Source organism: Bactrocera tryoni, chromosome 5 (genome assembly GCF_016617805.1).
Source record: "Bactrocera tryoni isolate S06 chromosome 5, CSIRO_BtryS06_freeze2, whole genome shotgun sequence".
Lineage (NCBI taxonomy): Eukaryota > Metazoa > Arthropoda > Insecta > Diptera > Tephritidae > Bactrocera > Bactrocera tryoni.
In genome coordinates, this window is record NC_052503.1 from 20,150,384 (window position 1) to 20,178,250 (window position 27,867).

The 27,867-nt window shown below is 36.9% G+C and overlaps 1 protein-coding gene across 1 annotated transcript in view; it reads left to right on the forward strand.

The window, feature by feature from the left end:
• The window catches only part of LOC120777456, a 149,521-nt gene that overhangs the window by 35,568 nt on the left and 86,086 nt on the right, over positions 1-27,867 (forward strand). Inside the window, exon 2 of the transcript XR_005705512.1 lies at positions 5,486-6,329. The gene's annotated coding sequence lies outside the window, so the exon portion shown is untranslated. The remainder of the gene's footprint in view (positions 1-5,485; positions 6,330-27,867) is intronic.

A 27,867-nucleotide genomic window follows, 5' to 3' on the forward strand; every position in this document is an offset into this window, starting at 1 on the left:
TGATGAAAAAGATAAAACCGTTCCACAACTGGCCCAGCCCCGTGTACCCTACAAGGTGCATTCTAATGTAATCAAGACTTTTTGAATCTAGCGTCCCCTGCTGTAGCCATCTATATGTCGACTGGTGCGTTAGAATCTGCTATCTTTATCGATTGTCCAGTGAGAATTTCATGACATTTCATAGATTGGAAGTGAAGTTATTGCGTTTTAAGTGTCAGTATGTTTGTGTTATCGGTACGAAAATGATCTTCAAACCAAGAGACAACATTAAATTTTCATTTAAAATTGGTAAAACTTTTACCGAAACGTTTCAATTGATGAAACAAGTTTATGGCGATGATTGCCTATCCCGTAGCAGGGTGCATGAGTGGTTTCAACGTTTTCAAAGTGGTCGTGAGGACATTAATGACAATCAACAGCTGGGCCAAACAAAATCCATGATCACCGGAAATTCCATCGAAAATGTGCGTGAATTCCTCAAAAATCAGCTGAAGTCATCATTGAAATTCATAGGAATGGAATTGAACATCTCCAAAACATCGATTTATCGCATTTTGACCGAATATTTGGGCTAACGAAAGGTGTTTGCACGGTTTGTTTCGCACAAATTGACTGACGACCAAAAATTGCTCAGAATCCAACATTCGAAGGACAACTTGTGACCGATTATTTGACCAAAAATCACATTTTAACCATTAACCACTCACCGTGTTCACCTGATATGGCACCGTGTGACTTCTTCGTTGTAGGAAAAATGTATTTGCCCATGAAAGGAAAGCGTTATGCAGACGTAGAGGCCATTCATACTGGTGGCCATACCGGTCAACGAGCTAAAACACTCGTTTGACATGCTTTTGGACCGTACAAAAAGGTGTATTGAAGCAGAATTAGACTATTTTAATTAAAATAAATTGATTTTTCGAAAAACACCATTTGTTATGTTTTTTTTTTTTAGGTCCTGTTTACTTTGATATTGATTTTCATTATTCAAGTGAACTATAATACCAATATATGGTCCAATGTATGAGAAATTTTAATAAAATTACATGGAAAAATTCTCCAGTATACTTTAGTTTATCGCGTTACGCGTAGTATCTAGTTCCAACCGAAGTTCTTTGCGGTAACAATCATTAATCTCAAATCCATCGGGTAATAAATAGCTATTTTACAGATTATCCAGTGCTCTGATCGAAGTTTTTTTGTTTTAAGTTAACAAAACGGCTGCCTCAGAAAAAATTTTTGGGAAAAAGCAGTTAAGTGTTTATAAAAAACCGAAATTAAAAAATCATTCAGGGCACTAGTTTTTCATGTTTTCCAAAATTTGCATAAATTTCATTAAAATCTACCGAACGGTTTTCCAGCTTCATTGGTCATCAAAGTGCAGTTTTGTGAAAAATGCATTTGAAGTTTTTTACGAACGTTCCAGACCGCACGAGAACCCTTTGACAATAAATCTAAATGTATTTGTCTGATCATCATAACCGTCCTGCCACATATTTGGTGCTGAGGTAGGGACGATGACAATATCTGATGAGTCTAATCGGCATTACGAGTTTTCAAGACAGAAGTTCTACGGACGATTTATGGTCCTTTGTGCATTGGCAATGGCGAATACCGCATTCGATGGAACGACGAGCTGTATGAGATATTCGACGACATTGACATAGTTCAGCGAATGCAAAGGCAGCAACTACGCTGGCTAGGTTTTCTCGTCTAAATGGATGAAAACAATTCAGCTCTTAAAGTATTCGAAGCATCCTTTTCAGGTTTGTTAATAATACCATTTCGACAAAATAAAACATTATTGATATCGGTATGTATGTATGTACCTACCTATCGATTAGTCAACTTACAGATTTTATTGGTCTAAGCGAGGAGGACGATGTGTTCGAATACATTTACACACACATTTGTATCCTTAAATCCTTACACCTTAGGAACGGCAAACAGGCGACTTACCCATCATATCAATTAACTTATAACACTGGCAACTCGTAGACAACAATTTCATTAAGCACACTTTACCATATTCCTACTGACCCAGAAATTGGTGTAATTGCCTCAATGATTACTCGCATACAAATGTACGTACATAAGTATAAATATGTACACATGCACACGCTCACAAATAAATATATGCAAAATAGACCTCTTAACATTTAAGTGTCCCTTGTGGCTTTGTCGATTTGGCATTTCGTTACAAGTGTACACATAATATATATATATATATATACATATATGTAAATACACACAAATAGCATATACGCGCAAGTAGTTATATGAACATGTGTAGTTGGCGAATGTGAGTGAATACTCGTACTCTGAATGAAGATCGACATTAACCACAAGTTCACTCGGTGTAATGCGGTTGGAGAATTCGGTTTATTACATTTGTTGTTGTAATCGCATATGTCGAATTACGCAACTGCATATTAGCAGATTGTTGTGTGTTATGTAAACAATTCCCCCAACGGTAACGCGTATATGTACGCCTTTACTTATGGAAGGAATAGTGAGTGGAAGCATTGGGCTTAACTAAGTGGCAAGATGAGTTTCTGTTAATGGCATGTGCCCTCGCTAAAATTTGAACATTTTACAACTACAAGCATATTTTCGTGAGAGTAAATTAAAGTGAGTACGACAGACTACTGAATTTCTGTTAGAATTTACTTATTGACCTATAAAGTAATAGGTAATTAAGTAGGTATGCTTCAATGTCTACTATACGTATCACAGGGAATATCAAGGCATAACAGCAACTTTTTTTGGGTACTTCATAGAGTATATGTTAACATATTATATTTATTGAATTAGTTCATTTGTAAATCAAGTAAAGGCTTGACATCCATATTATTTCGAAAGTGTGACAAAAACATTCCGAGATGTTTCTCCGCCTTTAAACGTTAGATTTTTGACTACCCAGATGATATCTTGGACCAGAAGTCGTCAGCTGCTTAAGTGAATGGTGCTCGAAGAACTTTTGTCACTTGAGTGAATTTCTGCACATGGTTCTATCCTCCTACCTATCACCTCGTCGATTTCTGTAGTGAACGAGGACAAGACGTAATATCTCCTGTCATCAAACAAACATTCGTGACACCCGGGACCTGGTTCCCATGTCACTGTTGACAGCCATAGCTTTGAATCCGTAGATAATTTCGTCCATCTTGGAATCAGCATCAACACCAACAACAATATCAACCTTGAATTCCAACGTAGAATAATTCTTGTTAACAAGTGCTTCCCGAACTTAGTAAGCCATTGACAAGCAAGGTCCTCTCTCGACGAAAAAAGACCAAACTCTATAAGTCCTTCATTATTCCCGTTCTGCTATATAGCATTGACGGTATGTTTCTTTCTCCATTTAGGCATGTTAGCTATAGAATAACCAAAACAGAAAGATTATAATCTTCCGCTGCACCCGAAGTTGGCTAATCCTTTCTTGTCGAGCTTTCTTAAAGCAATAAAAAGATGGGCGAATCATTGAAAAAGTATATACCAAACTAAGCAAAAGTACACTCATATAATCGCCGGTGAAGTGCCATCAAGTAACGGTGTAATTTTTAACTTCCATCAACATTTATTACCCGTGCATGCGTGTATAACCATATTTATATGTCATACTTTTTATTGATATCGCCTGGTGTGTAATAAATATTTATTTGCCAACAGGGCTTTCTACCACAGTTAAGCATATCTCATTTCTTTCTGTGAAATATAAGAGAAAATACTTAAAAAATTAAATGCTTTAGAGTGGCAATATTTTTAATGTGTGGTCGCGTTTGTTACGAGATACATTAACGACTAGCAACCTTTTAATGAAATTGAAATGTTAAAGTTCAAATCATCACATGCAAAGTGACAAAGAGAGGGAGAGAAAGTAATATTATGTTGATGCGCTTTATAAACTCGAGTGAAGATTTGCCAACTATTTGTTTGAGCAGTTGTGGTTTTTGGGAATATTTTTTTTCGAAACTATAAAAATTGGTAATTGTCATATCAGAGGCCTAAGCCTGCTCAAGCAACCTCTCGTCTAATACCATATACTTTTTTCTAACAGTGACGGTTGCTAGGACAGATTTAACATTTTTAGATCTTTGCCGAAAAATATCAAGGTCTTTTATATTGGGAAAAATCAACCAACACTCCATACAATATAAATTATTTATCCGTTTTTAGCCGATTATACAGATTATCCATCAACAATATCAGCAACCTTGTCGGATTAGTTTAAACAACAAAGTTTCCAACTTAATTTAGAAATCTCTCATTAATGATAGACAATACTATTACCCTTAGGTTAGTCCGGGACTTAAGGGGATCCCACTTGGACAGTTGAAATCTCCATACTTTGATACGTCGAAAATTCCTAGGTATAGATAAAGAGACCTTCATACATTATATCAGCAAAGCATATAGAGCCGGTAGGCAATTAATTTCGATTCAACGTTCAACAAAAATATGACTTTTAAAATATTACAACCTCACTTTTTTGCGTAATCCGGACAGTCAAGGCGAAAGTCTTGAGATGTTGTAACCTCACCAGCCAACAGAACACTTATTAATTTGAACTCCTTTAAAATTGATAATAAAGACCCCCACAAAACGCTTTAAGCCGATCAGATATTGTTGAACAATAAGAACATTCTTTAGCACTTATTTTTTGAAGATTATTTCATTCAAATGTTGGCCGCGGGTACGTCTCAGATGGTTCATCCGTTGAGCTTAATTTTCGATGACTTGTTCGAGCATTTCGACCGCTAAACGGCGAAAGACATGCGTAATGTTTTATTCCAAGGCCGGAATCGAAGCGAGATTGTCCGCATAGAATTAAGATTTTACATATCCCCATAGAACGACGTCTAACTGTGCGATATCGCACGATCTTGGTGGCCAATCGACCGGTCCAACACGAGAAATTATCTGCTCACCGAAATGTTCTTTCAATAAATCCATGATTGATGTGATGTGTGGGAAATGGCGCCGACTTGTTGAAATCAAAAGTCGACGAGATCATGAGCTTCAATTTCAGGCATCATATAGTCACATATCATGGCGCGATAACGGTCGACATTAATGGTTACGTTCTCACCGACATCATTTCTGAAGAAATATGGACCGATGATGCCATCAGCCCATATATAACACCACACTATTGTTTTTTCTGGATGAAACAGCAGCTCGTGAATCTCTTCAGGTTACTCTTCATCCCAAATGCGACAATTTCGCTGAACAATATTTGACTCAAAAACGTCGGATTTTCCTAAAAATTTTCAAGAGCTCTTAGTTCTGACACAAATTTTATTTTGTACTGTTTCAACTTAAAATCTCGCTGTAGGATGCGCTAAGATGACTGAGAATATTTTCCTTTGTGACCAAAACTAGTACAAATTTATTAGTTCCTCAAAAGACCAGCTAACTTGTAATAAATCTCAGTTAAAATCTGCTTAAGTAATGAAACCGTTTTTTTCTCCATTCTTTACAGTTTAACAAGTTCGTTGAGTGTTTAAAGGATCCATATACATATAGATATGTATGTACGAAGTAGGTGGTTCGACAAATTTCGCTCGCAAATAATTTAATTAATACTACGAAAGGCAAATAAAGAAAATTGGTGCAATAAATTAAAATTTACAAAAGCGACAAAATACGAGCAACTGGAAAAGCAACAACAACTGCAATATACCAAAACTCACACCTACACACACATTCGTAGCAAAAAACTGCTAAAACAACAAACGTTGAGCACTCTTGTAAAAAACATGTGACTGTTAAGGCGAGTAAGCAACACGCAAACGACAAAGTAAAAATAATAAAAACAGCAACACGAAAAATTAAAAAAAGAACTGAAAATGAACACTTAAACCGAAAAATAAAGGAATCAACGAAGCAGCGCCAAACGCCAACACAGAGATATGCAGCCAATATAACGGTATATTCATAGTCGGTTTTTCGCGCGTTAAAATAATATTTTAGTACAGTCTGCCGTAAAAACATATACATACAAATGCAATGAAAATACAGTGGCGTTTGTAAGCGCAGCAAAAAATAGAAAATGTAAATTTATTTAAAAAAACGCGGTTGTAAAATTGAGACAATAAATAACGAAATACTAACCTAGAACATTTTTAAATTCGGCAGTAGTACATATGTATGTGTATGTTTTTCAACCTAACCTCAATATAAGTTAGTTATGTACAGTGCGTTTGAGTGTGTGTAAATTTAAGTTACTTTGTGTCGACTTTATTTAATTAAATATAACAAAAACTACAACTCTTCTAAAACCAACGGCACCGGAAATATAAAACAACAACAATAGCAACAGAAAGGTAAGTAAAATTGACTGTCAAATACAGTTAAATGGTAGAATATAGAAAAATTTTAGTAAGCAATTTGCATAGGTAAATCTTCGATACACTCTTGTACATGTACATATGTGAGGCTTCATATATTATATATACAGGCTGTGTGCATTCGTCAACGTAAAAAACAAGAAAACCGTTAAAAAACAGGTATAAAAGGATCTTTGCCTCTATTTGCATCGATCAGTTTGCATGTGAGCTATATGATATAGTGATTCGATGTGAACAATATGTTCGGAGATTATGCCCTTGTTTTGGATAATAATCTATATCAAATTTCATGAAGATATCTCGTCAACTAAAAAAGTTTTTCATACAAAGACTCTATTTTGAACGTTAAGTTTGTATGGCAGCTATACGATATAGGGGTCTGATTTGAAATTTTTTTTTCGGAGAATATAGTGTTTCCTTGGATAATAATTCGAACTAATTTTCGCGATGATATTTTGGCAATTAAAGTTTTTTTTCTATACAAAGACTTTATTTTCATCGTTCAGTTTATATGGCAGCTATACGATGTAGTGATCCGATCTGAGAAATTTGTTTGGAGATTATTACGTTTTCTTACATAATAATTTAAGCCATTTTTCATGATGATACCTTGACAATGGAAAAAGTTTTCAATACAAAGACTTTATTTTGATTGTTCAGTTTGTATGGCAGCTATATTCCATAGTGGTCCAATATCAATGGTTCCAACAAATAAGTAGCTTCTTTGAAAGAAAATGACGTCTGCAAAATTTCAGTTGGATATCTCAAAATCAATAGACAGATCCTTAATATACACACAGAGAGTTGAACAAGACAGAGATAATTATATATACACTTTTTAGGCTCTATGAGTTCCCTTCTCGGTGTTACGAAACTCAATATACATATGTACTTTTAACCAAATGTTTATTTGAAAATTGAAAAGTTTTTTTTTTTGAAAATTATTTTGCCTTTTCGAGCATTTCCAGAGGCATAGCATTCGGCACTAATATTTGGCTTTTGAGATCTTCCATCAACCGACTTTTGCCTTCACCCTCCTTTTCCCTAACACAAAATTGAAAATTTGGGCTGCCGTTCGATGTACCTCTATTTGATATCTGAACGTCTCGGAATTTCAATTGTAGTAACTTAATAGCTTGACTATCAAAGTAAAATGGTCCCCCGTCTGCTGGGAACCGGCTTCACATATAGCTCATAACCTTCAATGTCACTGTTAAAGAAAGAAAATCTGTACCGCACGAAAATTTAACATCAATAATGCATCCCATAGGGCAAAAGTCAATATTCAACATTTGCACACATTGAAATATGCCGCAGACATACTTTTGTAGATCGCATTTCAAAGCTTGCAGAAGCAGCTACTCTACAAATACATACTCATATGTAATTCTATACTTGACGCCGCATATTAAATGTCGCTGTGCCGTTATTAGCTTGAAACAGCGTAGCTATCGAAGAAATAGTGTCAGTGGACTGATTGAAAAGCAATAATACTAACAACATGCCATCTTAAATTCTCAAAGTGGCAATATCGATTTTGTATTTTGACACACAGACACTGAAGATTTCACTGCAGCCGCTAAAAAGTTATCTATTTCACTCTACAAACATGTGAAAAGAGTTGCCAGCGCGTTGGTTGAGTAGTCGTGATTTTTGGAATTTTTTCTAGTATAAAAAAATGGGTTATTGTATTATCAGAGGTTTGAATTTTGGAAACATACTCTAAGCTCATATGGGAAACTTTTTTCTAACAAAGATGGTTACTGGACAAATAAATTTAAGCTTTCGCGTGAATATCAGTAACAAATTGCCAAAAAATAAATGTCTCAGCCACTTAGAGGAGATTTCATATTTGAGGATCTTTCATTTGTCCAAAAACATCAAATTATATTATTATGGATGAATTATATAATAAAAGGTGATCCATTTCGAGGTTTCCTACTTTCTTAAATAAAAGATGCAGAAACTTCAAATTTACCATCATTCGAAAGAATATTCCAATTTTCAATCACCCGTTCGAGCATTTCGACTGGTAACTGACGAATGACACGAGTGATGTTTTACTTCAAGGCCTGAATCGAAGCGACATTGTTCGCAAAGACTTTAGATTTCACATATCCTCACAGGAAAATGTCCAACAGAGTGATTTCACACGATCTTGGTGGCTAAATCGACCGGCTTAAAATGTGAAACTATCTGCTTACCCAAGTGTTCTCTCAATAAATGAATACATTGATGCGTTGTGTGAGAAGTGGCGACGTCTTGTTGAAACCAAATGTCGCCGAGATCACGAGCTTCAATTTCAGACATCAAATAGTCGACTATCAGGGCGCGAAAATTGTCGCCGTTGACGGCTACGTTCTCAGTGGCATCTGTCTTTGAAGACATTTAGACCGGTGGACAGTAAACCGTGGTTTTTTCTAGATGAAATGGCAGCTCTTGAATCTCTTCAGGTTACTCTTCGTCCCAAATGTGGCAGTTTTTCTTGTTATATACATATTGCAGCAGAAATGAGCAGAAAGACATTCTTTAGAAAATGTGAATTTTCGTAATAAAGTTGAAAGATTTGTAAACGTTGTTGAGGCGTAAGTCTTTTCATCATGAAATGCTCATTAAAACTGAACAAAAAAATATGACAGCTTGACACAACTCACGCACGATCTGTCAAAAAAGGGCTATTGAAGAAAGTAGGTACATCTAGTCGGATTAGCCGCTATTTGTCTCTATGTCACAATAAGGTCACGGAACAACAATTTATTTTGGAAGAACTACCCGAAATTCGTCTTGGTGTGATCTACGACTTCGGTTAAATTCACCATATCATCGATAAACATTGTTCCTAGATGGAGCTTCATGGCCAAAAATTGAATAAAGTTCATCGATTGCTGAGATGAATATTTTAAGTTACTGTATTATATCCGAAAAAATTTTTCTTGAACAGTTATACAGTAAAACCAAGCAGTGCCTCATATTTGTATTAAAAATATAGAAAAAAGTGAGGTTATAAAATTTTTGAAAAATCTGCAAAAAGCTACTCGATAACATATAAATATTAAAACAAGGTTGGTAACCTTTATAACGGTACACAAGCGTTACGTGCGGCTGAAACATGCGCATACAAATCAACAATGCAATCACGGCAGATTGAGGCCGAGTAGCAGGCCACACAACACTCACAGAACTAACGCGTTAGCGAACTGGCATAAATCTATATATGTATGTATATTTATTTAGTATGTACATACATGAGTAAGTGCGCTTTAACGGCACAGCTTTGCCGCAGCCCACTGTGCTCGCAGCAATACAATTTATCGACAATTTGCCATTTTCGTCCATTTACAGCAATTTCAGAATTTCCGAACTTTTTTTGCACGAATTTTCAATTCAGCACTACAAGCGAGCATAAGCGAGCGCCAAAAGTGGTCGTGAAAGCCAACCGCCAGTCGTTCATAGTTGCAGTTGCAACAACGCGGCGGAACAGTGCCGCTAATAGATACTCGGCATAAAAAATGTCCACTTTTAAATGGCACTGAAGGGAAAAAGAAAAACAAAAAATAAAACGAAAAAAGGAAGAACATCGGATGGCACTCCGAATCACCGAGGCGTACAGAATGGCGTTAAACCAAGCATAGTCGGCTGCGTACTCGGGCGATGGAAATGCTGTGCGCCTGCTGGTCCTGCGCGACTACACACATACATGCGGGGAAGCCAGGGAAGACGGATGCATGTAAATGTGGGGAAAAAAGTGCGGTGAAATGGCAATTGAGTAAAACGAATGAGTTGTGCCGTCGAGGCTGGTTAAAAACGAAAAAAGAAAAGAAACTATTATTCAGCTCTTTCGTGGTAACGTAAAAAAAGGTAGAAGAAGAGCAAAAGGAATGCACCAAAAAAGAAGAGAAAAGTGTCATAAAACTTTTCTGGGTTTGCGATGCGGATTTGTATTAATAGCTTGAGTGTGGGTGCCTAGATGTGCGTGAGTGTGAGTGTGAGTGTAGAGCTGTCGCATTGCTGCCAAACTTGTTCTTTACGAGCACTCAGAAGTAGACCAGCATCACTAACAAGTCCGCATTCGTATTATCATATATCTACATACCATGCATAAGGCTATATATACGGATCATACCTGGCAGGACAGAGAGATGTAAAAGAGAGTCAAAGAACTTATGTCGAATATTATCGAAATAAATATATGCTATAGTGATCCGATCTAAATAATTTATTAGGAGATTTCAACGTCGAACAGTTGGTTAGATTAGGTTATATTGGCCGGCTGCCATGTCATACACAGCCCTATTGGTCCGAAGTAATGCCAGATGGAGGTCCAGTTGTTGCTGTTTATATCATACAGAACGTCAGCACTTTCTGCGAACTTTAAGCGCAACTTGATATCTACTTTTGATACTTTATCTAATCCCTTGACATCTAAGAGGAATTTTAGATTATGCTGAAAAGAAGCCTCAGAGCTGTTCCAGCGTCTCTCTCATTCCAACATCCCTTCACTTCCTGCATGCATCGTCTTTACTTGTGCGCATCAAGCTCGCCTGGAGGTTGTCACCTAGGCCAACAACCGACCTGTGAGGTCCTTTTGAGACCGTTTGAATAAAAGGCATGCATATTTCTCTTCGGGACTCTTGCACATGATATTGGCGATCCTGCATGTACTTAAGATATTCCATCGTGCCCTGATAAGTTGGTCAAATTTCTTGGTTAATAACCAAAAATCGTGGAGACATTGTCAAATAAGAAAGTTTTCCTTACGGAGTTTGTACATCAGCTATATCCTATAGTGGTCCGATATCGGTACTATTCAAGCTCTGCGATCCTTCCGAGACGAGCTCAAGGGTGAAATTGTCCTTGAGGTCAAAATGAGATCAAGAAAAGGTTTTTGCTGCTTTACCAAGAGAATGAAAAAAGTAACTCAAATCTATCTTTAGGAACATATATAGATTGTCAAAAAGTCTTGCGGTATTTTCGCTAGTTGGCGCTGAAAGCGCGTAGTTCTAGTTTTATTCGTCGTATCGGGTCATGTTTTACCTTTTTGGAAAGCTCATTTCACGCGCTAACACGTGTTTGATTGATTGTCGTTTCTTTTAAGTCGTTTGTGAGTTATAGCGTCGCAAACATGGAGCAAAATAAAGAGAAAATACGGCATATTTTACAGTACTACAACGATAAAGGCAAAACTGCATCTCAAGTCGCCAATAAAATTTGTGCAGTTTATGGACCCGATACAGTTTCCATTTCCACCGCACAACGATGGTATCAACGTTTTCGTTCTGGAGTAGAGGTGGTCGAAGATGCGCCACGCTCCGGAAGGCCTGTCGTCGAAAATTGCGATAAAATCGCTGAATTGGTCGAAAGAGACCGGCGTAGTAGCAGCCGTAGCATCGGTCAAGAGCTGAGTATGAGTCAAAAAAAATGCATTTCAATGTCAATAAAAAAAAAAAAAGATAAAAATACCGCAAAACTTTTTTACAACCCATTATATATCCTATACGCAGTCAAAAAAGCATTAGAGTCCGCGGTTGAATATAACCAAAAAAATTACTCATTTCTAGCATTAATGTTCCTACGACCATGTGCCTACAGTTCACATTCGAGCTAGTCTGCCAGAGTCCTTTCCGCAAAGATGGCTCCATCTCGTCGTCTGACAAGACCAACAAGATTTTTCTGGTGCTGCTCTCTAATGGAGACAACGTCCTTTTTGCAAAAAAGAAAGATATTTGGTTAATTTCTGACTAACTACCCGCACCCGACTAAAACCCGAACGCTTAGCCGTTAGCAGCTTGTGACTCGATGTCTTTGACCCAGAAATACCATAACTGCTGTGGACAGCGTGTGCGTTAGGACAGCGTCGACTTGCGTCAGCCCAAATACAGCAAGAAATTGGTGAGGGCCTCTTTTTATGCGCCAGATTAATTTGGAAGAAGTTTGACTCCTAGACTCCTTCTCAGAAGTGCGAATTTCGTCTTGATATCATGATCCGCTTGATACTCTTCAAACAGTCGTTCGTAACTAAAGTCGATTCCGTCGATTCGCGATCCGCCTAAATACTGACTTTTATCCAACTGAACCTAGTTGAATTCTATATTCTTCTTTTCTAGATCCCTTGGGACCTATGACTCATTCTTCCTATCGCCCATCGGTAGCATCTCGCAATTGTTTCTTGTTTTTTGCCCCATAATATCATTCCATGACTACCAGTATGACATACTGCTTTGAACCTCACCTTCTTTACTTTTCCTCATCCCATGAGGGCCTGTGCTCACATATGCATGTAGGTGTGTATGCGTGTCTACATTCGACACAAATCACCGCAGTGTAATAGGACTTTAACGCTGCCACTTCGTGGTCCATTTAACGGTTAAGGATGTACACACAAACATACATATTTACATAGGCTACTAGGTATGAGTGCTGAAAAGCGCTTTGCGAAGTTCGTGTGCGAGATTTATAATGTACCAATGTATATATGTATATGTATATGTAGGCGAAATTGACTTGGGCGGTCGCCTTCGTGAAATATGATTGAGATTCAAGCGTAATAAAATCAACTGATAATGGCTATTAAATTTGGATTTTCCGTTTGCCATTTTACTGCACTGATTTACAGAAATGAATATTTTCACAAGATTCCTTCAGTTCCTCCTTCACTGCCTTCGCCACGTGGGAGTATATCGTTATATATGGCATATCTGTGTATGTGTTTGTGAAGGTAGTCAGCAAACGAAACGGAAGGAAACGAGAGAGATTTAATAAAATATAGCATGTCACAAACTCAACGCTGAGAGCGTTAACATTTTCAAATTACCGTTAAAAAGTTGAGGATATGCGGCATGAATTTTGCATTTGTGTGCAGCGGAATTCCTGTGGGTCGGTGAATTTATCGCAAAAAGTGAACTTAAACGTGCGGCATAAATTTGAAAATCCACAAAGGCATTCTAACAGTACCTGTTAGAGATTTTTTTCCCTGTGCAACTTGTCGTTAAATTGACGTTTTGGTTAAAAAAATATAATTTAAAGCTGATTATGTGCCGGCTGGGTCATTTATGTTATGCAAACTAGTTGCAGTCAAGTTTGGAAAAAGTTAATTGGAGTTTTATAAAAAGAAGTTAGAGAATACTTATTCAATTATGGGATATGTATTTAGAAACAAAATATGTCCAGTACGTATATCAAATAAAGTACTCAACTTTAGGCAAGTTAGACTTCAATAAACTCCATAGTATGTATGAAATAGTATGGAAGCTAAAGTAATGTTTACAAGAAAGTCACTCCCTCGATATTTACGATCCTTTTGTTTAAAAGTAAAGTACTGAAAAAATTTTAAATAATATTCTTAACTGGATGGTAATTTATTTCTTGAATGTAGGCTGCAAAATCTGGCAAAACTCTTCCAGGACACAATTATTTGTCTGTCTGGGGGTAATCGTTGTCAAAATAAAATTTTGCGTAATAAAGAATGATCCGTTCCGAGGATCCCTACTGTTTTACAGCATTTCAATATTCCTTGGCATTTATTTTTTGAAGATTATCTCTTTCAAATGTCGGCCGCGGCTACGTCTTAGATGGTTTATCTGGAAACTAGCAGGGTAATCTTTTTTCAATTTTTTTCCTTCCTTTTTTTGCATTTTCTGTTCCCTTATACCCTTAGAATTAATGTAGAAAGCCACTTTACTATTGGAAGGTTTCGAAAAAGGCCCAAAAATAATAATACCGCTCGACGTTTGGTGCGCTCGGAGTGCCTCAACTCAAATTTTAAAAGCGTTTTTCTCAAAACACACTTTTTTAAACTGGTGGACATGATTCCGGTCGAACTACTCAACCGATTTGCTCATTTTTTTTTATTGTTCACAAAACGCCTGGCTATCGTCCCTACTAGATTCATAATTTTTTATAATTTATCGACAATGTTATGACAAAATTTATGTAAAAAAACATGGGGAAATATTAAAAAAAAATAATAATAATAAATAGAAATAGATCAACTATAGTAGGTGTTCAATAAGCGTGTCCCCGAGTATCAAAATGTGATTGTTTATAAAGGAAATCCTAAGAAACCATAGGGACGAATCGTCACACTGCTAATAAAAATAAAAGTTTTCCCATACTGAAAGTACATAACTTAAGGAACAAGTATTCATTTACCAAGATAGTGAAAACCTGCTGATAGAAAGCTGTAAGCGATGACTTCAAAAATATTGCAAAATATTGGATTCTTTTTGAAATCCATTTTATTACCAACTATACATATTTGCTAATGGCTGTTATACGTCGATTATAGCATTATTTCATCGATAGATATTTCGGTATCATTTGACTCAAAAAAGGCCTCGGTATCGGTACCTTCTCGTTCTCTGCACCATTTCAAAAATTTACTTTGAAAACGGGTAAAAGTGGCTGTGAATCATATTACTTGAAATACACACATACAGTGAAAACTCCCTTGGGCGGACACTCACCGTCAGTCAACTTTTGTCCGCCCATGAGAGGTGTCCGCTCAATGGAGTGGGTAGCTATTTTATAAATTTTTAATTTTATTATGTCCTTAATACTCACCACTTTCAGATTTAAATGCAAAACAAATCATATAACATTGTTCAAACAGGAATTTATGTATGTATTATGTACTTCAAAAATTCATATAAATTTCATGTAAATTCACATGAAGTAATATATAAAAATATAAATATTAAATTCATTGCTTGAAAAACTGGGTAATTGTAGACTGGCTTAAGTTTTTTTGCTTTTTTAAAAGAAAATTGTTTTGCAGATGGCTTTCCAAATTTTGCAACAATCCGAATGCAATAAGGTCGTCGCTACAAAATCTCTTTAAATTTGAAACGGCAGTCAATGCGGTTTCGTTTGAGAAAATTTCATTTCTTTTTCGGTAGTACTCTCATTATCAGTACTATTATCGTTAATAGTTTCTATGGTTTCGTCAATTATAACGTCTAACTCGAAGTCTGAGCTTCCGGTCCATGCATTATTATCTATTTGGACAAAGTCATCCGGATTTGAATGAGTACACTCTCCAAGGGCTTTTGATAATTCAAAAATCGAAGCCAGCGTTGATAACGGCAAGTCATCTTCTTGATCGAATTCAGAAGCCAGATTTCTATTTTTGTCAAATCCTGCCTTTTGGAAGCAATTTTTTACGGCTTGCGGTTGAACATTTGCCCAGGCTTCTTTTATGAAATGTATTGCCTCTAAAACGTTTATATTTTTTTTGGCGAATCTCTATGCTTACCAAAATATTTTTAACCTGAGAGTTTCGGTAGTGAATTTTAAAATTTTGAATAATTCCTTGATCCAAAGGCTGGCAAACTGAAGTGGTGTTACTTGGCAGAAATAGTATTTTAACATTTTTCAAACTTATATCTCGAGGGTGGGATGCTGCGTTGTCTAAAAACAAAAGTACTTTTCTGTTTTCCAACTCCATTTTTTGTCGAGTTCTTTCAACTACTGTGTCATCACTTCACGCGTCATCCATGCTTTCTTATTGGACTGCCAATTTACTGGAAGCTTTTTGGTCTTTTGGCCTAGGTTGGTCAACTTTGGTTATTTTGTCATACCGCATTTTGCTGTTGTTCACTTAATCACATAACCACATAACCCGATAACCACCTTATCGTGAACAGCCTAATTACATTGAATTCGGGGAGTCCCCTTTTTTCATTTGTTATAATCTGTTATTTATACATACGCCATACACACATTCTCATATTTTGTCCGCTTACGAGGGGTTCGCGTCCGCCCAAGAGAGGTTTTTGATTGATTTGTTATGAAAACAGAAGTCAATGTCCGTCGATAAGAGCTTCGTGTCCGCTTAGTAGAGGGGTTTCGTCCAACTTTGTAGTAATGAACTGTCCGCGTCCGGCCAAGAGAGTGTCCGCCTAAGAGAGGGCGATTTGTTCTGAAAATTGTACTTAAAACTTGGTGCATGAAAAAATGTCCTCCCAAGGGAGGTGTCCGTCTAATAGAGGTGTCCGTTAGGAGAGGTTTCTCTGTATTTATTTTCTTCCTATAGTCTATAATTACGTAGGTTTCCTTTTATATTTCGCCATTAGAGAACAAAAAAAAATATTTATCGAAAATTGTTTTATTGTTTTTTCATATATTCTCCATTATATATATATATATATATTTTTACAAGCGGGAATAAAAAGAAGTCATTTGGTGTCAAGTCAGAACTACACGGAGGATGACTCATTAAATAAATGTTTTGAGTGCTGAAAAATGCCACTGTTTCAGTCGAAAGCTCTTACACTTTCATTATCGTGGTGAAGAGTAAACCGTCTTCAGTGGTTGGTTTTCTTGTTTTCTTGAAAGACAATTGGCAAACGGAGGGTTGTCTATCACTCAGAATTTACTTTTCAGCAGTGGTCTAGTGGTATGGTTTCAACATGGCCAGATTTGCCACAAAAACGGGCAACCATTTTGCTGAAAGTGTTTAAGGCATGAACAACTTTTTTTGGATTAAGTTCATTTTGAAACACCCATGTAGTCGACTGCTGTTTACATTCGGACGCATACACGTAAATCCACGTTTCATCATCTCTCACGATTTCACATACATGTCTCGAAGCACCGCTATCGCATTATTTTTAACATTTCTCCCGACCAATCGGCACGAGCCTGTTTTTTAGCAAGTGTGTGGGATTCAACGTGAAAAAATTGTTTTACAATCAAATGTTCATGCAATATTGAATGCATGCTCTATCTATAGTTGGCTCTATCTCACAAGAGTTCAAGTGACGATCTGGCAAAATCAAGAAAGTTTCAGGAACAACAAGAGGATTTGAAAGAGCCTCATGAAAACCAACACGAAGTGTTCTACGACCTCTACTGAATTCACCATATCATCCATAAATACTGGAACTTCATCGCCAAAAACTGAATTAAGTTCATCGGTGAACGCTTGATGAGTTAATCCCAGTCTAAAGTTGTAAAAAATAACCGCTCGGAAATGTTCATGATTTAATTATATTTTTTGGTCGAGAAAATATTTCAAGTTACTGTAAACAACACAAGCAGTGGCCGTACTTTTCTTAGTTGCGGCCGTATGTCAAAACGTTTGCAGTATGTATAACAACAAAAATGTCAAACTTTACGATAAAGTTGTGAGTTGCCAGATGGCATCGCTAGAATTGCCAAATTCCGAATATATAATATAAAAGGCAATCTACGTAGTCCAGTACATAATTCATCAAACCCGGCTATTTTTTGTATCCAAAAGTGTTGGAAACAGAGAAGTGGCTAGAGGTTTATCAAAAATAAGGAAGTTTTTTATGAAAAATTTTATATATTTTTCGAACCTTAACCTTTGTAGGGAAGAAAAATACCATAGGAACAATTTTATTTAGAAAGAGTCTTCTTTTTTATACTCTCCCAACATAGTTGTTAAGGAGAGTATTATAGTTTTGTTCACATAACGGTTGTTTGTAAGTCTTAAAACTAAAAGAGTCAGATATAGGGTTATATATACCAAAGTGATCAGAGTGACGAGTAGAGTTGAAATCCGGATGTCTGTCTGTCCGTCCGTCTGACCGTGCAAGCTGTAACTTGAGTAAAAATTGAGATATCATGATGAAACTTGGTACACGTATTTCTTGGCTCCATAAGAAGGTTAAATTCGAAGATGGGCAAAATCGGCCAACTGCCACGCCCACAAAATGGCGAAAACCTATAAAGTGTCATAACTAAGCCATAAATAAAGATATTAAAATAAAATTTGGCACATAGGATCGCATTAGGGAGGGGCATATTTGGACGTAATTTTTTTGGAAAAGTGGGCGTGGCCCCGCCCCCTACTAAGTTTTTTGTACATATCTCGGAAACTACTATAACTATGTCAACCAAACTCTATAGAGTCGTTTCCTTCAGGCATTTCTATATACAGTTCAAAAATGGAAGAAATCGGATAATAACCACGCCCACCTCCCATACAAAGGTTATGTTGAAAATCACTAAAAGTGCGTTATCCGACTAACAAAAAACGTCAGAAACACTAAATTTTACGGAAGAAATGGCAGAAGGAAGCTGCACCCAGGCTTTTTTTTTAAATTGAAAATGGGCCTGGCCTCGCCCACTTATGGACCAAAAACCATATCTCATGAACTACTAAACCGATTTCAATGAAATTCGGTATATAATATTTTCTGACCCTGATGACATGTACGAAATATGGGTGAAATCGGTTCACAACCACGCCTTCTTCCAATATAACGCTATTTTGAATTCCTTCTGATGCCTTCTCTGTAAAATATATAAATTGGGAACCAATGATGATAGCGGAATAAAACTTTACACAAATACGGTATTTGAAAAATATGTAAATGACGGATAAAGAAATCTCGATTATCACTTTATCATGCGAGAGTATAAAATGTTCGGTGACACCCGAACTTAGCCCTTCCTTACTTGTTTTTATTAGCTTAGACACCGCTTGCGCGGTTATAGCCGAGTTTAATAGTCTCTCATCCGAGGCTGTTTTCTTCTTTTCATTGGTATTGTTTTTTTACGTGGCGGATCTCAAACCCAACGCACTACCCTAGGGAGGGGAAAGAGTCTATGAGGTGCAAAAACATTTTTCTGTGAAACAAAAACACAAATGTCGTGCTAGAACTTAAGGTGTATTTTGAAATTTTAAAATTACTACTTAAGCCCTGCGCTCATCCCCACATGCATAAATTAAATACAGCCTTAGGCCTGAATATATATCCACACTCATATACTATATATAAACATATACGCCCCCGCGAGTGTATCATTGTTAACTTAGTGAAGTTAAATTTAATTAATTCATTCATGAGCATGACTACGTTATTACACTCGCACCTATCTACACATATACACACATGCATACATATGTACGCTGAAATTAATGCATATAGTCGCACTTAAAATGGAGTGCCATAAATTTGCATACAACGCAGTACAGTTAATCACATTACACTAACAACGCCGGCGTTATCACTTCAACAACAGCAGCGACAGCAGCCTAGAAAACCAATTGTAAGCAGCAACAACAGCAACAACGAAAACAACAGTACATGCATAAGTACATGCGCTTTGTTTCATTCATTAATTGTGTTCTGCTCGTGTCGCATTAACTGTGCAAATTTGTAAGGAGCTTTAAGAGTCGCAAATGCGACAAGCCACCAGCACGAAGAAGCATGTTCGGGAAGTTGGGAGGATGGTTTAGGTGGCTGCAAGTGTCGGAAAATGTAATAAAGCACAAGCATACAGATGCCAAGGCATTAGTATATTGACGGCAAATACAAATGCCCCATTTCCCACGTTCATTAGTCGCTTAATTCATTTGCGTTTGAGCGCGCGCGGAATGTTTGCCGCAGCTGCTGTTGAAGAGGAGAATAAATATGCACGAGTATGTAGATGTGTTCGTATGTATGTGTGCGGGGAAATGCTGTGTACTGAAGCTGCATGCAATAAATTTATTATCTGCGTTTATAATCTACTTGCTCGTGTGCGCTAATTTTCCTCAGATAAATACATTTGTATTTTTTTATGTAAGTATTAACTAAATGCTGGACAGTTCATGGCTTTGAGCGCATGCTGCGGGAAATGTAATCACATGTGGTCAAAGAATGTGACATTTATGTCGTCTCGCTCTCATTTTGATCTACGCTATAAGAGTTGACCGTTATATAATACAATGATGGTTGACTCGATCTTGAGAATGTAATGCTCTTTCATCAATGCTCCTGTCATCCAATTCGGGCCAAAAATATTCGGTTATCATTGAGCGGTAGTGATTCCCATTCATAGTAACGTGCCGGTCTTAATAATCACGGAAGAAGTACGGATCAATGACCCCGACAGCCCATAAACCGCACCAAACCGGAATTTTTTCGGGATGTAATGGTGGCTCATGGAGTACGTGTTGATTGCTGCCTGACCAATAGCGCATCTTTTGCTTACTGACGAAGCTATTCAGCCAGAAATGAGCCTCATCGCTGAAGATGATTTTTCGATGAAAATCCGGATCATTTTTAAATTGTTGCACAGCCCAACTCAAGAACATACGACGATTTTGGTGGTCAAGCAGCTTTAGTTCTTGCGTCAATTTGATCTGGTAAGGATGAAATTCGTCACAATGACGTTACAGAGATGCCAAATGCTTGAGAACGACGTGTGAGAGACTGATTTGGGTCTTCCTCAATTGATGCGCTAGCGACAGCAATATTCTCGACACTACGGGCACTTCATTGTCTCATTGGCACAGGAATATTTTGTACTGGGCCTGTGGATTCAAATTTTTCCACTAGGCGCTCAATTGTTGTTCTGACAAAACGATTATGGCGATCATAAATTGGACGTAGCACTTTCAAAGTTGAGACCACTGACCCCGAATTTCGGTAGTAAATTTTAATAATTTCGTCCCGTTGTTGGATCGTATATATTTCTACGATGAAATGGCAAACCTTACAGAAGAGAAATGTCAAAAAATAGAAAAATCAAAAAATATGGCGTCATATGTTGTCCTTATTGGTCTACTTTTGTAGCGTCTCTTTTGGAAAATCTTTTATGAAATTTTAAAACTAGCTTACTACTCATTGCCATATTTCGCAGTCTCAGTATTAATTGCTCTAGAATTTCCTTTCATTATTATTCTCTAACATCCTGAAGGTAGGCAACGTTTCTTGTTTGGTAACTTAATCATTAATCAATGATGTAGAGGTACAGTCTTTAAAATGGAAACATATAGAATACAATTTGGTGCAATAATGACTTCTTTTTTATATTTATGAACACGGCTCTGCACTTGAACAGGACATAAAATTTATACCTGACAAACATCTATCGGTTAATGTGCCAAATTTGCTTAGAACAAGTATTTCGAGCTCCTCCATAAGCACTGTAAAAATAGAAGAAATGAGATGATGATCATGTCTTTTTCCCCAACCATTGTAAAATACGATAAGTGCAATAACTGACTAAATAAAATCTCAGAAGGATTAAATTTCACACAGTTATGGTATGAAAAATTGAACTCAATGCAAATATTTGACAGTAGGCGTGCCAGCACCCACTTTTAGATTAAATTTTATATCTCAGGAACTAATCAGGAGCAGTATCGACTATCAACATTTTAATATTGCCATGTCCGCTCCCAATCTACATATATCAATTCCATTTGATTTCTTTACAATATAAGATATAAATCAAGTACGAATGAATATATCAACCTTGCACAACTAGTGTCTTGAAAGTAGGTCATCTCTTACCCAAAAATGGTCGAAATCGGACCATAAATTTCCAAGACCCCCGTGACCTCATTGCTATTTGATGACTTGCAGCGAACATATCGATAAAAAACTGAGATATATGGTATTAATGAAATTCAGAGACACATTTTCCTGATAATAAAGAGCTCTTGTATCAGCCCCTACAAAAGGTCTGTCGCAAAAGAAACAGAGCTTTTTAAGTATAACTGTTTCTGGTGGCGCCACCTATTGGTGGGTATATGAAATAAAAAGTTTGATCTCTTTTTGACATTTCATAAAAATTTTAAGACAATTGGATAACTACAATCGATGTTATCGATCAAAAAGTTACAGCAGCTTTTGGTCATCGGTCGTAAAATGCAAAGAGCAATTATTAAATTTTGTTTTAAACTTGGGAAAACGTTTACTGAAACATTTCAAATGATGAAAAAAGTTTATGGTGATCAGTGCCTATCCCGTAGTAATGTGCATGAGTGGTTTAAGCGATTCCAAGAAGGTCGTGAGGACCTCTGTGACGATCAGAAGTCGGTCGTCTTCAGAAGCCAAAAATAAAGACAATGCTGATTTGTTTTTACGATTCCGAGGGTATTGTAAACCGAGAGTTCGTCCCACCTGGCCAAACGATTAATGGTGTGTTTTACCTTGGTGTTATGAAGTGTCTTTTGTCACGCATTCGTCGTGCTCGACCACAATACCGTGAGGCAGGGTCCTGGCGCCTGTTGCACGATAATGCGCCGTGTCATCGGTCGACGCTTGTCACTGATTTTTTGACAAAAAACTCCATATTAGCCATTAATCACTCACCCTACTCACCTGATCTGGCACCCTGTGATTTTTACCTCTTTGGAAAACTTCATTTGCCCATGAAAGGACACTGGTTTCAGGACATTTCAGCTATCCAAAAGGCGACGATCGATATTCTCAAGAGCATTTCGCAAAATTACCTTAAATACTAATTTGAAATGCTAATTGACCGGGCTAAACGCTGTATCGAAGCACAAGGAAACTACTTTGAATATAAAAATATAACTTTTGAAAATATTAATTTTTTGTCGTTTTTTTAGCTGTCCTGTTTCTTTTGCGACAGACCTTGTATCTCAAATATAAAGCTACGAACTTCCAGTTGACTCTTTTGGCTTATATCGAGCAATGTTTAACCCATGTATACATGTCTTAATATGTATGATCAAGGTATACTAGTCCTGTATGCGGTAAACCTAATATTCTGATGACTTCTATGTGATTTTAAATAGTTTTTTGGGCCAATGTGTGTGATATTTTATTGAAATTATGTGTTTTTTAACTACTATGTCTGGATATCAATAAAAAAATGATTATATGACTTTGAGCTTAAGTTAGATGCCGAATCTTGTTTTTCGTGTTCTTTTTTTATAACATAAAGATTTGCCAAGGTCTGAAAGCATTTTCTGGCTTTGATCTTTAAAACTCTAAACTTATCCTTTTAAGACTCCAAACTAATCCATCTTTACTTGTTTCTTGCTATTATTAATACCTTTTAGTGCTTTTTGGTTTCCAAGTTTTTCCATTTTGTTAAAGGATTTATAAGTAATACTCGTAACATCATAAATGTAGGCAACATTTCGTTTTTCGCAACTTATTTTAGAGTTTATAACTATATAGTATGACAATATTGCCTACATTCAGGCGCATGATACATATTCTGTTTTATTCTTCCCAAAAATTATGCAATTTTCATTTAAATTACACTTTAAGCTTAAGCATAGTTTAATATAGCTGAAACTACTTTTTGCGCATAAATGTTACTTTAAGCGTAATGAAGTCATAGCTCATACAACATCAAGTGAGCGAGTGCAGCGCAACTGTGCACCTGACTCTCACAACCGCCAACCAACTAACGTTATGCAATTTTAATAAACAAAGAATTACGCACCTCGATAAACGTAAACAGACTTTTATGGCCCAACAGGGATGAAACGAAGCAACTGTTAGTAAACACATATAAATTTGTAAAATGTACGGAGATAGTGCCTGGATTATAACTCAACGAAAGAGTTCCTGAATGAGAATATTTGAGGAATTTTTAATAAGGTCACAAATTTCTCATTATTAAATTCGAACCCGAGCTCCATCCAATGCTTTCCAATAAGTTCTGCACTCAGGGGTTTATTCAGCTATTAAACTGAATATATGCTGGAAGCCAGAAACCTGGCAAGCCGACTTCATGCTTATTTTCTCTATAGTTAAATCCCAGCTCATAAGCTAAGTATGTTATGATCTAGCTGGAGTAGATACTTTGAAAGCTTCAGTGCTTACCATATCTTTGAAGAATCATCCAAAGTAGATAATAAATTATCTCGTAATTTTTTATATTGAAGAAATAATAAGACTAGGTGGTAAGAAGTAGATTTTCTCCTCCTGTGGGCTCAATTAGCGCAAGTAGCACCATTTCCATAACTATCGTGACACCTTGTCTTGATATCACGTTCCATTGTGGTGTTCAAACCATTTGGGCCCTTAGTGAAACTACTTATATTCGTTATGGTTTTTATAGTTATACATTCAAGGTATGGTAAGTGACGGATTTCAAAACTTCGATGTCTGATTGGCGATAAAACTGGGCACGAATAGAGAAAGTAAAGAACGGTTTCCTTACTTCCTTCGAGTTTGCAGCTTCGACACGTGCTATTGTGAGACATTTCCATTTTTAATGCATGCTCTCCAAATGACCTGCGCTCCATTAAGGTAACTGTCAGTCTGTATATACTTTTCCTGGACCTATGTAATAAGTCCTTGGTTTTTGTTTTGTCATTGTTTGGCCATATCTGTTTCGGTTGTAGATCTTCATCTCTAGCACTCTCTTGGTTGCTTCTAGCGAATAAGGTTTTGTGTCTGGTTCAGTTTCGTTTAGAGAAGCTCTTGACTTAGTCAAATCGTCTGCTTTTCGTTACCAAAAATTTTCCTATGACCGAAAATCCAAATTATGCATAAGTCGAGTTGACTTGCCAGTGAGCTTAAAGCCAAGGACGGTCCGGTTTATTACACTGGAGTTGATGTTTGGCGACGACAAGACTGGTAGTGCCACCTGGCTCTCCGTGTAAATGGTTGCCTTCTGTATCCTTCCGCAGTGGTACAATAGAGCTTCACAGGCATTCTCTATGCCCTGTACTTCTGCTGAAAAGATACTAGCTGATTTCTGTAGACGTTAAGATATAGAGATATCACGCTCCTCAGCACATTTTGGGACCGTTGGTATGGTTTGAAGTAGTATTCTCCTCTCCTACTAAATCTCTTCTTCATTCACGTCTAGAGTGTATTCTCACCTGGAAGTCCATAATGAAGTCCAACCTTAGGAGAATATAGTCTGATTTTTTTAGATTAGTTTCGTGCTGGTTCAGAACGCCACTTTTTTCCTCTTCTTTCTAGGCGTAGACACCGCTTACGCGGTTATAGCAGAGTTAACAACAGCGCACCAGTTGTTTTTTCGAAATGTAGCGTCAATTAGAGTTCCAAGCGAAGACAGAACCTTCTCCGCCTGGTCTTTCCAACGGAGTGGAGGTCTTCCTCTTTCTCTGCTTCACCCGGCAGGTACTGCGTCGAATACTCTGGATTGATTTCATCCATTCGGACGAAATGACCTAGCCAGCGTAGCCGCTATCTAATTCGCTGAACTATGTACTGTCTAAAGTGGTTTTGAAATCGGTGAAGAGTTGGTGTGTGTCAATCCTTTTTCACGTGTCTGTTGATTTTCCAAGCCTAAAGTCACACAGATAAAGTCCAATCATTTTGTTAATGGCGGGCTTTAAACTTTCATACAATACACTGGATAGGACCATAATGCGATTAGCGCAGATTGTGGGGTCTCCCTTTTTTTAAATTTAATAAATTCCAATCGCCGGACATGCTTTCGTCCGACCATATTCTACAAAGAAGCTGATGCATGCTCCTTATCAGTTCTTCACCGCCGTATTTGAATACCTCGGCCGGCAATCCATCGGCTGCACCGCTTTTTTGTTCTTCAGATAAGTAATTGCTATCCGAACTTCTTCATGGTCGGGCAGTGTAACGTTTGTTCCATCGTCATCTATTGGAAAATTGAGTTCTTCATACCCAGGTGTTAAGGTTTCACTGCCATTTAGCAGGCTGGAGAAGTGTTCTCTCCATAATTTTAGTAAGCTCTGGGCATCAGATCACCTCTGGAGGTTCTAAAAGAGTGTGCTTCGGTCTTGAAGGCTTCTGGCCAACTTGTCAAGCTCTTCGTAGTCTCTTCAACTCTCGGTGTCCACTATGAAAATGTCTATGGCATGGCTACCCAAAGTAGCGCCACCATATCGGAACATATTACTCAGATCAGACTATTATGGCATATGGCAATACAAACGGGCCGAAGAAAATCAGGATAAAGATTGGTTTATACCTTCTTTTGCTATATAAATGCTACTGTGGAGGATATTGTAGCTTCGGAGTCGCTGAAATTTATGTTTTTCCCCCTTTTTTTGGTTTCACACTCTTATCTAAGAATTTTCTTTGAAATTGTAAATATCGTGCTCTTGAAATCTTGAACATTTTCTTCAAATTTCTTACTTTTATTTATTTTATTATATTAATTATTATGAAAAAAATGATGGTTTCCGCAGAGGTACTATACACTGCGTCGATTTCCTACAGGGCTGCGTTGACACATTTCTTCAGCTGCGTTAATTTTTCAACGCCATGCTGCGGAACTGCAATTATTATATGTTTATTAAGATTTATTGTTACTACGCTACGGTCTCCTAGTCTCTGCATTTTGTTTTGTTGTGGTTGTTGTTGTTGTTTACCTGTGATTCAGCCTTCCGTGAAGCTGTGTATTTTAGAAGCAAGCCGTAGTAAATTCCATATGGGGCACTTAAGGCTTCTTTATTGCAGTTATACGCAAATATACTATACATACAAATGCATATGTACATATATGTAAATGCAAACATACACAGACAATTATGTACATATATACTTTATATGCTTATGCGCCTATATCTGAGGCCCATTCATAAGCTCAATAAGCACTTCATATTAACTGTTGATATTTGCTCGCCGTTAAAGCTCAGCGCAACCATTAAATCATAGATTATTCATTAAGCAAGTCATTAAGCGAGTGGCGCGATAATCAAGAATACTCATTTCAGCGGACTAAATCTGAGAAAAGCTTCAATATTAAAGCAGTGAAGTAGAATATTCACATGAGAACGATTTAAGTTAAAGCGAAATTGTGCCATAATTCCAGCTACTTGACTAAAACTATGAATTTTATATCTCTGAAAGTACTCTTCAGCGAAACACTCCAGCAAAAACTCATTGCAAATCAATTTCAATTCGAAAGTGAGTAAAACTCTCTCAAAATAATAACATTTCCAAGTGTAACTCAGCTCAAATGACCCCATTCTATGACAAGCCAAGGGTGCTGTGAACCAGAAAAAAAGTGAAGCTGTTGATGTGAATGGGCAAAAAAAAAAACGAAAAGAAAAGTGAAATTGAAAAGTACGACCGTTATAGAAATGAGAATGAGTGAGTGGACACACATATACACACACACATACAACTTCAAGTGAAATCAAAGTTTGAAGCGTATACTCATAACTGTGAAAAGCGAAAAGTTTACCATTTCATTTTGTGCAATTTTCCGCTTTTAATGCGAGCTCTCGCATTTGCTTACATTTGCCCGAGTGCGGCCATAAAAAGTTTCGTCTAACTTGTCTTATTAATAAATATGTACTCATGCATCAGCGGTAAATGTAAGTTAGAGGCTAGAAATAGCGTAGAAAGGTGAAGGAAGACTTGTTTTTGTTGGTCAGGGCGTATGAGTGATGTGTTTATTTATTAGAAATGACTGATGGCAGTGAATAGCGACATACAAACAAATCAGTATTGGATCCAACTTATCTAATAAGGCGAATTGAAATGACATTACATTGCAGAATTGCTTATCATCATTTATTCTTGCATTTAAGGACGCTGCTTTAAGGATATGCTTTTGTGTCTGCGAACTGCTTTATTTTTCTTGAATTCTTGAAGTATAAATACCGCTGATCTTCTGAGAATTATTTTCTATTTACATTATTCTCGAAAATATTTGTGTCGAAAATATGGTTTTAACGAAAAAAATTTGAAATTTTCATCTAATCAAAATTGACCCGGACTGAAAAAAACATATCAAGCATTTTAATGAGTTTCAAGTACCGTCTAAATACATTTTATGATTTCATATTACATTTTCAACTCTCGACTCGCATGTGACTAATTTTCGA